Genomic DNA, 14,954 nt, shown 5'->3' on the forward strand with positions numbered 1-14,954 from the left:
CACTGTTTGTTCCTTTTGTCCAATTTCGCGCAAAGTTACTCGAGAAATATTTACACTAGTCGTGCCATATTAAGAGAAACAGACTTGAGGAAATGCAGCGATTCAACACTACCAAGTCAAGAGCTACTCGTTATCAATAAATGGTGGGACTGACCGTCACATTATAGAGCTCCTACAGTTGAGAAGACGAGCATGTTAGATGTCACGATAAGAATTCGCTCTCGCAGATTGTGATTTGAGTACTCTAACCACCAGGCCATGACAAGCCTTTTTACTCTCTATCTTGACATGTCATAAAATATTGAAAGATATGTTGAGACCAATTCAATGTATTCTCCAGAACGTGGGTAACTGAGGAGCATAGATAAATCGTGTGTTTGTCTTATAAAAATATTAGGTCATAAGGGCAGGATCAGTACAAGAATAAGAATAAGAGATCTTCCACAAGAACAATTTCTCTTATGAACTATGCTTAAGATTAGAATTCGATCTCTTTCTTTTAAAAACACAATGAAGCTCCCAAATGTTTTTGTTTTGTTTATGAAAAACCTTCCCATAGCAAGACTATGTTGCTCAGTGCTATAATATTATAACTGTTATTCACATTGTAAAATCAGTTTGATTATTTCTGAGACATCTAGAACAATGCACATCTAGTAGAAACAATACTAAATGTTTATCAACTACTTCTTTCGGTTTTCATTGGTTGATGTTTGATCAGACATATCCATATCTGCCTGTCACAGAATAGTTTAAGACAATCAAATTGGTTACAATGAAAAGATCAAATAATTTTATTGGTACTATTATTCCTGCTTTACAATATTTTCTTCTTATGATAGGAATCTAATATATTTGGATGATATTTTTTTCTGATCGCTTTAACTTTCAGAGGAACTGAATTAAAATTACATCCAAAACGTTTCAGGCAGACATCACACGTTCCAGCATGGAATGCGCAACTCAGTGTAGAGCAAACTTGAATTTCATCCATTTTCCTGTGTCTGTTGACTACTTTAACACTAAAAACGGGTTTTCTATAGGGAAATTACCTGTAAATACCAATAGACTTCAAAGTCTTGACAAAAAATGTAGAATAATTCGTTTTCAAATGATAACATTTCTATAAGATGTGAACCAATTTCAACAAGAGTTATATTGTATAAAAACTCTAATAATGGGTTATTGGCAAAAGTTAATTTTAGTGTTTTTTATAATTTGTCATATATTGTACAATTAACTCCCATATTCAGTGTTGAGTAATATAAAAACGGGTTTTCTATAGGGAAATTACCTGTAAATACCAATAGACTTCAAAGTCTTGACAAAAAATGTAGAATAATTCGTTTTCAAATGATAACATTTCTATAAGATGTGAACCAATTTCAACAAGAGTTATATTGTATAAAAACTCTAATAATGGGTTATTGGCAAAAGTTAATTTTAGTGTTTTTTATAGTTTGTCATATATTGTACAATTAACTCCCGTATTCAGTGTTGAATTGTATAAATAAAGAGTTGTTCGCATACTAAATTTGCTTTGTTTTGAATTTTCGCGCAAAGCTACACGAGAGCTATCTGTGCTACCCGTCCCTAATTTAGCAGTGTAAGATTAGAGGAAGGCAGCTAGCCATCACCACCCACCGCCAACTCTTGGGCTACTCTTTTACCAACGAGTAGTGGGATTGACCGTCACATTATAACGCACCCACGGCTGAAAGGGCGAGCATGTTTTCAGAAAAATCTATGTATTACTCTGTTTTCCATTCAAACGTAATATTTTCATGTCATACGTTAAGCTTTTGTCAATTTAGGATTTTTCTTTAGTTTTTGATGGGGGGTACTTGATAGCCAGATAATTGATATTTTATGCTTTAATCTGAAGATCTTATGTGATAGCTAGTATATGTGTTATCACCACTCAGGTAAGTCGGAGATTTTACATCAGATGAATAGGAAATCCTTCAAGTAGTGACACAGACAGGTAATTGAACATCATTGACTTTCTTGAGGTTAATGTATATTTTATTATCCTGTTATTTTTATCTCATTAAAATTCATTTTATATTTTATTAGTTTTTTTTTGCTATGTGTAAATAAAGATTTATTTTGAATTATCTCTGTTTTTTCCATTGTTCTCTCTATTCCAATAAGGATCCATACACTAATCCTTGACCGTATCATTTCATTAGTTAGCACCTGTTTCAAATATTTGCGAAACAGCAATCTACCACTTTATATTTTAAAATAACATATCAGTAGAAGGTGAATCGAGAAAAAAAAACACCAAAGACATTAATTAACACTTATACGATGATTCTATAGTGGTTCTTGAAAAATCAACGAACATAATTCTGAAAATCAAAAGAACCCTGATCTAATACTGAAACATCGAGTTATTTGATGAAAATGAGAAATAATTTTACTATATGTTTTCTTTATATAAATGAAATATTATAGTAATAAGCACTATACTTAAACTATTAAGACCTTTTTAATGAACTCAGTACAATAAAACGTGTTTGTATAGTAGTTAATAATTCAGTTTAAGCTAAATAACTTCGACCTAAGGAAATCCAGCTTTGTTATGAGAATGGCTATAAATGGATCGTCATGTCTAAATGTGCTGATAAATAGGTAACATTAGAATACAAGTAGTAATTCATTCCTTTAAGTTTATCTATCTGTTTAAATAGATCAGTTAAGACTACATCAAAGTTATAAACTTTAAATGAAACTAATTGTTTTCTTTTGTTTATTACGTAAGAGGTTAAGCTTACTTTTTATATGTTTGCAAATTTTCAATGTGTTTGCTGCATCCAAAAAATACATATTTTTATCAGAAACGTTTCGGCCTCATTTCTACATAATGTAGATATGAATCATGCATTATAAATGGTGGAAAAATCAATATCGAGGCATAATAAGAATCATACAACAAAACATTAATGTATTTAAGATATATTTCTGTAGACATAAGCCAATTAAGGTAAGACCTTTTGGGCTAGGTTAGAAAATTAGTTGTAGCCAAACATACATACACCTATGTACAGTTACAACATTATAGAAGTAATTTAATACAATAACATACACGAATCATTAAATTGAAACAATACCTCATATTTCTAGGTTTACTTATTGGTTTCTTGAGCCGTGATAGACAGCAAATTAAGCTTGTTGTTGACCTGACAGCTAAAAAAGCCTATTTTTATACATTTGTTTACAAATGTTCATAGCTTTTCTGTATCAACAAAAAATAGAATTCTTTATCAGTTTTCTTTTATAAATTTGCGTATAATTTATAAAGATTTGTTTTAAAAAGAAGTTTTGTGTTTCTCTTTATTTTTGCCCCTTTCTAATAACACAGATATTTACTCTATGGCCATTTAATCAAATCTCTCATTACTGTAGATTATAGTAATTATATTAGAGTTATAGACTTATTTTATTTATTGTTTATGAATATGTTTGGATCTGTGGTTAATATGTTTATTCATTTAGTTGCGAAATAAATAACTAAATCAATAACAAAGCATGGTGAGATATATTCGGTAAAATTCCTTTTTCTATTCGTACAAAATGATACAAACAAACACTACATGTGCTATTCGTTTCTAATTTTCAGTTTATAGGTTAAAGGTAAAGAACTTAAGTAACAGCTGCCAAAGTTTGGGTTACTCGTTCTTCACTGCACAGTGAGACTTGACTATCAAACTTATAACTCACCCACGGCCCTAAAGCAGAGTCCATAAATTTGAAATAACGGGATTTGAACCATGATTTTGTGGATTAATCAGTGAAACCAAATATGTAGATTAGAAAGATCATTTGGAGACCAGTAAAAAATGATAGAAGAGCAAGTTATAACGTTACAATTTTTTCAGTCGATTGCATCATATCTAAGTTTCTTAACTGGTATAGAGTCATCTTGGTCCACATAAGCCTAATTGAAATTCATATAACATCTGAAATGGACAAATTCGTGTTTTGCATATCAAGAAAACTTTCTATTGAAACGCTGTGCAGTGTTTCTCAAAATCAATTACAAATTATATATTGGTTTTAATACTTCATCACGAAAACTCAACTGAAAAATGTCCTGAACATTCATGCAAATATTATTAAAAATTCATTCTTCGAAACTAATATTGTAAATTAATACAATTTTATCACAGTGGTAACACCGTAGATGATAATCCCTTTCCTGATGTGTTCATTAGTATGTGTCAGACCTGAGCAGAATGTTACGAGTAAGAAACTTCTGTTACAATTTTCTACCGAATGATGGTAAAAATATCCTGAATCACAGTACTTTCTGCTTCTAATTTTGCCGAAGTGAAGACTAAAAAATTTGCTAAAATGACCGTATCTGTTACAAGCTGTAGGGGTTCCCCCCCCCCCGCCTCGTACACCTTGTTTCTATTTCGGTTGTAGAATATTTATACGTCTTCTTACCTGAAGGATACGACTTCTGGGTTTTATTAAAATATTAAACCATAGTCATCTGGCTAAAGTTGTATAGTATACATTTATATGTACTAGCTTGAAAGACATTCAAAAATGTAGGAAACTACTAAAAACTAAAATTTCTCCGTATAAAACTAGCAACACAAAAAATAAACAAAAGAGATGTAAAATTTCCATTCCTAGGAACATGCCGCATATTGCTTCTGAATCCACGAACAACTATATTGGTGTATTTGGATAAAAGATTAAAATATACGATGACCATGTGATTGCATACAAACCTGTTCTTCTTCTGAGTAAAAAACCGTCATCTTCCTTAGAGATAATGGGTATATTTAGTCTGTTTTAGCAAAGTATTCTCTGTAATACTTCCCAAGTATATATATTTGTTCTAAGTTTTGGGTTATTTTTTAGGAATTTTTCTTAACCTTCTTATTCGAGTTTTGCCTATCTTGACTTCATAATGAGGTTCATTGTGTTGTGTCATAAACATAACGCCATGCCTGATTGGATCCTCGGAACACCCTCTTTGACAGGCTGTTATATAGCAGAAAAAGTACCGAGATTTAAGAACTATTTTCTCCTACGTTAGCTATTAAATTCAACTAAAATGGGAATGGGCGATCAAAACAGGAAATATTAAAGGAGAAAAAATATGAAATTGAATTTTTGTAACTCACGGAAATCTGAGGAACTGAGCGCGACCGACGAACACTTGGTTTTTATATATGTATTGGTATACTTCGAAATGAAAACAAGATTTCCAGGCAAGAACAATGGCGTATTTATTACGTAAGTAATCTAAATATCTATTGAGAGCAGCGTATACCATTGGCTGGCAGTTTAAATTCGCAGTCGGAAGTTTCCAAGTTTGTGGCTGGTGTATAGTGTTCTTGAACAAAACACATTGGTATCAGTCAAATATTTTGTTTATCATTACCATCTGTATTTCAGCACTAAGTTCTTGGAAGTCTCGGAATAAAATGTATTTGATTTTGACTTGAATATGAACACTCAAGACACCTTTATTATTCATAATGTCTTCATTGTTGTTAGTATTGATTTTTAAACTATGAGTTTGTGGATTATATATTTAACTTTATTTACCAATTTTATAGATTGGATTAAATTTAATGAGTTACCAATTACTTCTGTAGCAAGTTTTCCAATTTATATCAGAACATTTCCAGAATTTAGGACTTTTGCTCATTAAAAGTGCACATTTTCATTACTTACGATGCCAAAGAGTAAGTGAAAGTGCAGTGAGAGGCTAAGACATGCAAGTCCTCAACGATTATGTCATCCAACACTATATTATAATTAGATATTTTAATGCCAATTTTCCTTTTGTAAGGACACCAACAAGTTAGATATCGGATTTTCTAAGTAATAACTGTTGTATAGAAGTGTTCCTGACGATAGGTTCTATTTTTATTAGTTCTGCACTCTCTCAACGAATGGGATTATGAGATCGACATTTCTCGTATACTTACGTTGTATAGAAACAATATCAAACACTTTATTAGTAAATGTTTGTTAAGCTGGAGAAAATTACTTTGACCAAGTCCTCTTCAAAGTAAATAGCGAAAAACAAAATAAAAGTATACTCAGAGAAATCAGTCATATAACTAGAGCTATGCCTTAAACACGATTGTATAAGGCTGAATTAAGTAAGGCTTATAGTGTGAACGCCTTTCCTAAGATGGCGGAGTCATGTTATAACCAGTTATATTTATCATAAGATATAAGTATTATAATTACAACATTTGAACACTAAATTCTTTATTCATTCTCTCAGAGTTTTTCAAAGATTACATATGCTTTCTGTATTTAACAACAATGTATCCGCCATATCCATACGATATAGTTTGGTTTGCCAGGACTAACATAAAATGTTTAAACAGAGATGATTATAGATTCATTTTTATGTTCAAGGTTCAAGAGCAAAGTGTTGTGAAGTATGTTTACTACACCGCAAGAATGGTGAGCTATTTTTAGTTTTGTTCATATGGTAGATCATAAAGCACCCGCCAGTTGCTTATAATCAATTGAGCTTAATCAAGCATTGCTGTCATGTTACTAATACGAATATATATATATATATATATATACAACTTTGCTCTCTCAATATTTTTTATGACTTAAAACATCCAAATTAATATTTAAAAATAGATGTGAAACACAACATATCATTAGGTTTCACACTTTTCACTGAGTTATACTGGTTTCGGATAATTCCACCCATCATCAGTAATTGTGGAGAAACGCAAATCGAAAGAACAAGTCTAAGCTTCATATTGTGATGAAGTAAGTATAATACGTAAGGTGTTTTAAGATATATTTTACCCCCACACATTATACGTGCCCCACACCCTCCTGGCTGTTAAGTAATATTTAACTGTTACTGGTTAACAAGATTAGCACATTACTTTGTTACTTAGGAGATATATGAGATATTTCTCACGTGATTCTTATGATAAAAATCAATCCCTTTATGAGTTTTAAATGATCTATACAAGTCTTTCATTGTATTTGAGATATCTGATACTACTAACTGAAATATAGAAAAGGGGAGTCATTTCATCTACGAGTATGTTTTATTGTACTGATTTTATCTTACTTTCAGGATTTGACTAACAAGTTAGTGAAATAACTATTAACGTTATTTCCTAATCTCTTACATATCATTAAGTTGTACAGCATATATTTACATTTTCGTAACAACATAGTTTTTATTATTTATTTATCATATTATCAATTTATCATATTAATTAAGCTAGGAGTTGGAATAATCTCAACCTTCAATGATAATAAATATTTGAAGCAATATTTATGGTATAATAGCAACAAAATAATCGACAATGCCTTAGTGAAACTAACCAAAATGTATATTATCTGTGAGAATAGCAAATGAAGTAGTATCAACATATTCATCAGTTATAATAATCTACAACAGAGTTAGCTTGTTATCTCACCAAATACAAATCAGGTATCATCATATTTTATGTACTTTACCCTCAAAGAAGCATTTCAGGTAGTCAGTATTGTTCTGTACAACATGAAAGTTAAACTACAGAGCACACCACAACAGAGAAATGAGACATCTCTTTCTGTAATGGATTACGTGTGAGTTACCAACATTCTGTCACAAGATACACTAAACTACATTAAAATCAATGATCAAACCATTAGAGTGCTATTATGGTACTTTCCAAAAATTACACCCTAGCGAAATGACGGTCTATTTCTGTTAGATATTACTTGCGTAATACGCAAATCATTAGCAAAGTTAGCCTGTTGTTACATGTATGCAATAATAAAATAAGAGAATATAAGCGCTGCCAACTTCTTGCTATTGGAGGGTAAGTATTCGTCATTTTTGGAATAGGACTGAAAGTTATCCATTTTGTAATTTACTACGCTTGCAAGTTGGCTTGAAATGACACTCAAAGTCTGAAAAATTTTGAATTAATTTAAGTAATTATGAAAGGTAACACTACAAGATTTTAGGTTTCCTGTAAAGACCACCTACTCGAAACTTGTCAATTACAGCCAAAATGGACTTATCATTAACTTAGTGAGAATGCAGACCTAAAACAATGAAATTTCTGATCACGTGATGAGAACAGAAATCAGCCAAATAACAATAGTCATTGGTGTGGATGATTTACTGTTAGTCAACATTAACTCTTATGTATTAGCCACTCTTTAGGACAACGGTAAGTTTAAGGACTTACAACTCAAAAATCAGGGGTTCCATTTCTCTTGGTGGTCTCAACAAATAACCCAATATGGCTTTGCTATAAGAAAAAATACACAAACACACATTGTGAAATTCCCGTCAATTCACTAAAATTTTAAAGATTCTCGAATGTAAGAAGTGTTGTCGTTTTAGCTTAAATTTCTAGAATCTCGCCCATCCATATCATCAGAGAAAATTAAAACTTCATCATATATTTACATTTTATTACAATGAGTAAAAGATTATTATATATATATTGAACTTTCGTTTATAATTTATATTCTGAGAATTTGAGGGTCGATGAAAACTTTATGAGATCTTCAAGGAGTTGAAAACTCAAAAAGGTTTAGGAAACCCTGACGAAAACCTAAACTGTTTAATGGAGAATCTAAGACAATAGTTATATGGCACTCAAAAATTCAATATTTCGTTCCATTAAAAATTACAGAATCTCCTCGAGTTTTAAAATCAGACGAAATTAATGCCTTCTATGTGGTTAAAAATTTCTTTGTCTCCTCGATTGACACGCACAACGATCTTCCTTTTACTTATGAGTAAGCAATGGAAACATTATTAAGTAAAAAGGCTCCAATAGCTAGCTATTAAAACTAAATTAAATAAAACTGAAAACGAAACTAAACACGTAATAAAATACTTCAACGGTTATAAATTAGCACGATACCAAATTAAAAGGCCCGGCATGGCCAGGTGGTTAAGGCACTTGACTAGTAATCCGAAGGGCGCGGGTTCGAATCCCACTAAACATACTCGCCCTTTTAGGCGTGGGGGCGTTATAATGTGACGGTCAATCCAACTATTCGTTGGTAAAAGAGTAGTCCAAGAGTTGGCGGTGGGTGGTGATGACTAGCTGCCTTTCCTCTAGTCTTACACTGCTAAATTAGGGACGGCTAGCGCAGATAGCTCTCGTGTAGTAATTCAAACCAAACTAAGAATAACTTCAAAATCACCAGAGTTCACAGTACAGGTTGAACTAATATTCATTCAAAGACCAAAAAGTACAGTAAAATACAAAGTCAAACAAAATGGTGAATAGCAACATTTAAACGAATTTTAAAATAAAATCATAGTTAATTCACAATTACAGAGACTTGTAGATAATGCAAATCATACAGTAATGATACAAAATAAATTCAAGATGAACAGGATCAAATTAAAACATAGGTATAAACAACCTCAAAATAGTTTGGATATTTTTTTTTTACGTACAATAACTTTCATCGAATTTTGCTGTAAAATTAATATCAATTAAATTATATGTCTTGCTTTATATCTACAATGGGCGGAAAGTCATAGTTTAGATCACTGTACATTATTTTTTTTCCCTCAGCAATAAGATTCGTCAAAAAAAAGGAAGATAAATGATCGTCACTCAGTTGTCCAACATGCCACGATGACATATGATAGAAATTCATTCTAATGAATTTGATCAGGGTTGGAAAATCTGAAATGTGTTCACTTGACAGTTTGTACTGTTTGTTCGACAAAGCAATCACATTGAAAATGATGAAGTGCAAACAGTGCAAACTATTGGCTATTAAATACAGATAATTCTTTGATATATTACTAATATGTTACTATTCTTTCAACATGTCAGCGATGGACTGTGCTAATCTATAGAATATTAGATAAATGTCAGTCACTCTGTATATTTATGAATAACGACTAGCACGTTACAATTATCTTTATTTTCAAGCAAAGAAAAACAAATATAACTGGGAATATGTTTTATATAAAAATATACGTTATTGCTCAATGTTGTTATGTAGTTCTGGTCAAAAAACAAATCTACCTCATGTGTGACTCTCCCTTTTGCTTTGCAGTCTTCGTATTAATCGAAATACATAATATCCATTAGGAACCATTAGTTGCATCATAGGTCTGATACCACAGGACTGATGCTAATTTAACTGTAACACATAGCATGCTTATGAATAGTTATATACATTTCTATTCAATTCACTTCTCTGTGTCTGTTTGTTTGATTGAAGTTAAACACAAAGCTACACAATGGGCTATCTGTACCCGTGGTGGTATTAAAATTCGGTTTTTAGTGGTGTAAGATAGTGCCACTAGGGGCGCACTATTTATGATCGTCTTGTTTTGCTTTAATAATAGTTTGTTGGCTCTAGAGCTACTAAATTTTTGAATGCTATACGGTGCCCAAGATACAGACTTTGGTGCTGGTTGCTAATATGTTAGTATTTCTCCAATTATGACCAAAATGGTTTTATACAATAAAGTTACATTGCAACAGAATCATTACCGAGTTTACAAAACCACACGTGTGAAATTCATTAGCTAATTTGATGTCACATAGGCTGTTTGATAATACATTTATTAAAATAATAGCAGCGATTATATTCTTTTTCAATATTCTATTTTCAAATAATACAACTGCTAGCAGTTTTTCCTTTTATGTATAGTTTCAAAATTCAGAAACCATTGATGTAGATTTGTGTGCATTATGGATGTAATGACATGCTTAGTACCATAATGCAACTGTGACAATACATCTCTACCTACGTTATATCCAGACTCAGTATCTAGGATGAATGGAAATTATTAATAAAGTGAAGTCAACAAATCTAGCTACAGGATCCAAGACCATTATTTTCCAACCATGTTCTTGGAATTACTGCAATATTTTTTCAGAAAAACTTGCATACAAGTACACTGCCTTACTTACACAGTGGCCTGGTAAGCCACAGTTAAAGAAAAAACTGTATCCCTGAGGTAACGTCTGAAGTATCAGTATCACATCAATATTTATAATTTATGGAATAAAACAGTAGTTAAATACTTCTGTTGAGTATTTGTGGTCTTTGCATGATATTTGTTCTTTAATTACAGCATCCAATTCAATGCAGCCACCTCAAACTGTACCACCATAAAAACAGCCACTGAGACGCGTATAGTGCCTATATGTGTTTTTAGCAACACTACCACGCACTTGTTAATAAAGGCTTCCTTATAATTAATCAGCAAACTACAATTAAATTAAATAAATGTTTTAACTGTCGCATTTATCACGATTTTAAGCCTTGAAATGAACTATATTGGTCACTCAGTTCAACATATTGTAAAAGCGGTGATACAGCTCAACATCGAATATATCAAAGTAATTGAGTCGTCCCTTAGCTACATGATCCAGATTCAAGAACGTCTAATACTGAACAGCTAATCATTGCCTGTCACAGCACTGTCTATCCCTGAGTCCAACTAATCTAGGAACAAACTTCTTATAAAATAAAAATATCTCAGAACAAAATGTACTGACCAGAAGATGTCTCTAGAGTTTCTATTTAAAATTGAAATGCAACCAGAATATTCTACAGAAAATAATACAATGTTTCAAATAGTGAGTATGTGTTATTTAAACAGATAGTATCTACAAATTTATTTTTAAAGTTATAAGCTTATTTAATGTAATATATTTCATAAAAAATTGTGTTAATACTAATGTAGTGCGATGTATACAGTAATAACCGCTATCATGCTGTTATTTTATATCTAACTCATCAGGTTTTAAATAATGAGGTATATAAGCATACCTTGCGTTTTCTGCTTTTTTTATATTGATATAGCATTATTTGAAACTTATAAATTATTCTGTGTGTGCGCGCGGTCTTCACATAACGTGTAGTCAATAAAATCATCAAGTCGATTATTCTTTCTTTAGTATTTTCTGCAGATAACACCTACTCATTCAAGGGACGCATGTGAAACAGTAGTTAGTGTATGAAGGTTGACGGCAGTTTTCTTTCTTGGTTGGTCAAATAATACAAAATCTTGACGCTAATATTATAGAATTTGGTACGTAATACATTATCTCACACTATCTCTTTCGCTTTCAAGCTTGAGTCCTAAGTTCGGTAAGAGAAGTTTAAGTTATTTCTGTTAATGGTAATACTCTTTTGAAAAGTTTAACCTGTATCGTCAACTAGTCTTAATGAGCCTATTCATAAGTTGTTGGAATAGTTTAGAAACTGTCAAGTAAAGGCACGTGCCTATGTCTGGTGCACTTATTTAACTTTGATTGTTTAGAACGTTAAATAAAGATTTGTATTCCTTTTTTTTACATTATTTTAAGTCATTTCCTTTTCTCAATCTCAAAGTTAGATTATTCAGAATTAATTTGTAACAACTATACTGTTAAACCTCATTTTATTCTGTAATCTTCTCAGGTTAATTACAATGATCTGAATGTACCACAGAGTAGTTAGAAAGAAGAAACTTTTAATGCTGTAACCACAGGATATACTGTTTTGCTCCTACTCTTATGTTATCAAGTTTAACAACCTTCAGGCTTTGTGCTTGAAGAAATGGCATTTTCTATTAATTTAATAGCTTTTAATTAAAATGAAAAGTCAGTTGTTGAAAGGAGGCAGGTGTCTTAAATGGTTACCAGCCTTTGTGAAAAATATTCTAGACCCACAAACTGATCTTATTTAGGTCCGTGACTACTTTTTCATTGCTGCTGCAAACAAAGAAAGAAAAACTATCAGAATCTGGCTTACTAACAACGCGGATCGAGTCCTCTTTTTGAGGATTTACGTCAACTTGAGAGTCATCGAAATGTTGTGATGCCTTCAGATCATTATGAAATATGAAACTATCTAGTTTAAACTTCTAGGCCTATGCCAACAAGAGTCCAACTTTAGCTCTGATAAAAGTCACCCAACGCCAGTTGGGAGAGATTGGAGATCCCATTAACGTACGAAGCCCACCAGCAGTAGACGTTTCACCTACAAGTAGGATGGTGGACACTAAAAGTCGAAGATAAAGGTGGTGAATCATATGATAGCCATTGGGCTCTTCAAGGCAGAAAATATCCTGCTAGGATGACCATGGACTACAATGAGATATGGGATAAAACAAAGCCGATGCATGAGTTGCCAAATGCACTTCTTTATTCTCGCCACAGAGTCCTGACTTTCTGCTCGTCAAAATATGAGGGACTTTACGAACGTCCACCATTTGTGTGCCACCGATGTTTTGGGTATTTCAGCCCATTGTTGATCCCTGTGACTGAGATTATGTTTAAAGTTATAACCAACAAAGGTAAGAACAACTGTCTTAATCATTTTAAACAAGTCTTCGTCTGGAATGAGTAGGTTCAAGCACAGGCAGTGCAATACTTGATGTTGAATACATGGTTTAGTACCTGATGTGATTAAGATTTGGGTAAGAAGAAAGGAACTAAGAGACCTTGTAGTAACGACAAACAATGCCGACAGCCGGAAAATCTGTAGATGACAACATTCTGATTCATACTCCTTGGATTAACCGATCATCAAACAGGATGATGATGTGTTTGAAAGATAAATAACAGAAATAAAGTATCATTTCTTGTTTTTTGAACTATTGGGGTTATTGTAAGTTATAGTATATCAATACATTGTATAATTATAGGTGCAAATATACGCAATGCCTAATGCAGCAACAGTTTACAAAAGCGAAGATGACAGCTAGAAGCTCGAACACTTGGCTGAAATGGCACTGTGGTCTTGTTTTTATAATATATGGGGTAGTATTGTAGAAAATGGTTTGAGTAACACTTTTTCAGCAGAATTAGGACAGTTTGCCCATCAAAAGATCAGCACGACCAAAAGGGTTTTATGATTTCCTTTTGGAGCTACGGAACACTGTCACTTTAAGTGTTGTTCAATTAACTCATTTTAGAATGAATAGTACCAGTATATATGTTGCTTGATACATCAATAGTTAAAAAAAATTTAAATTGAGAGTTTGGAGTTTGAAAAATCAGTTATCACTTGAATGAGTGTTGCACTTTTAATATCCCAGTTATTTAGTGATTTTATATGGTGAAATATCATTCAACATTTCTCTAGAATCACTCACATGAGGCCCCACATGACCAGGTGGTTAAGGTGCTTGAGGGGTCGCAGGTTCCAATCTCCGTTACACCAAACATGCTGGCTCTTTCAGCCGTGGGAGCGTTATAATGGTACGGTCAATCTCACTATTCGTGGGTAAAAAGAGTAGCCCAAGAGTTGGCGGTGGGTGGTGATGGCTAGCTGCCTTCCACCTAGTCTTACACTGGTAAATTAGGGACGGCTGGCGCAGATAGCTGTCGTGTAGTTTTGCGCGAAATTCAAAAAACAAATAAACACTCACCTGAATTAGTTGAGTAGTGAAAGTTCTACTGAGAACTCCGCATAGTTGTCTTTACTTATTGTGTTTCATCTGATAGTACATTGGTATATTTTTTCTAAAAATAACACTAACATTAAGTTCGACTTTTAACTGAAAGTCTTAGTTTAGATAAAATGAGTAGTTGATTATTTATTTTATGGTGCCTGAACATAAAAACGAGACAGAAGAATTATTTCCATTAGGTAAATTGCATCAGGTTCTTATCGACCCAATGTACTCAACTATATTAGTCGAGAGCTTGGTATCACCTGAATATTAATATGATAATCGTAGTTTCACATTTCCGTAAAGCAAAAGAACAAAATAGCATTTTTATTACCTGACTTAGTAGCGTATTTCGCTACCTCTGTATCACTGAAAGTTTGTAAGTTTGATGGTAAATGGGCAGTTTGTACGAGTGTAGCAGCATGTCTGAAGGCTTACAATACTAAAAACTGGGTTTCGATAATTGTGATGGACACGGCATAGATAGCCATTTGTGTTCCTTTGATTATCTGCAAACAAACAAATATATCACATTGGCAAATGTTATTTTCACAACAATATT

This window comes from Tachypleus tridentatus, chromosome 1 (assembly GCF_004210375.1).
Source record: "Tachypleus tridentatus isolate NWPU-2018 chromosome 1, ASM421037v1, whole genome shotgun sequence".
In the NCBI taxonomy this organism is placed as follows: Eukaryota; Metazoa; Arthropoda; class Merostomata; order Xiphosura; family Limulidae; genus Tachypleus; species Tachypleus tridentatus.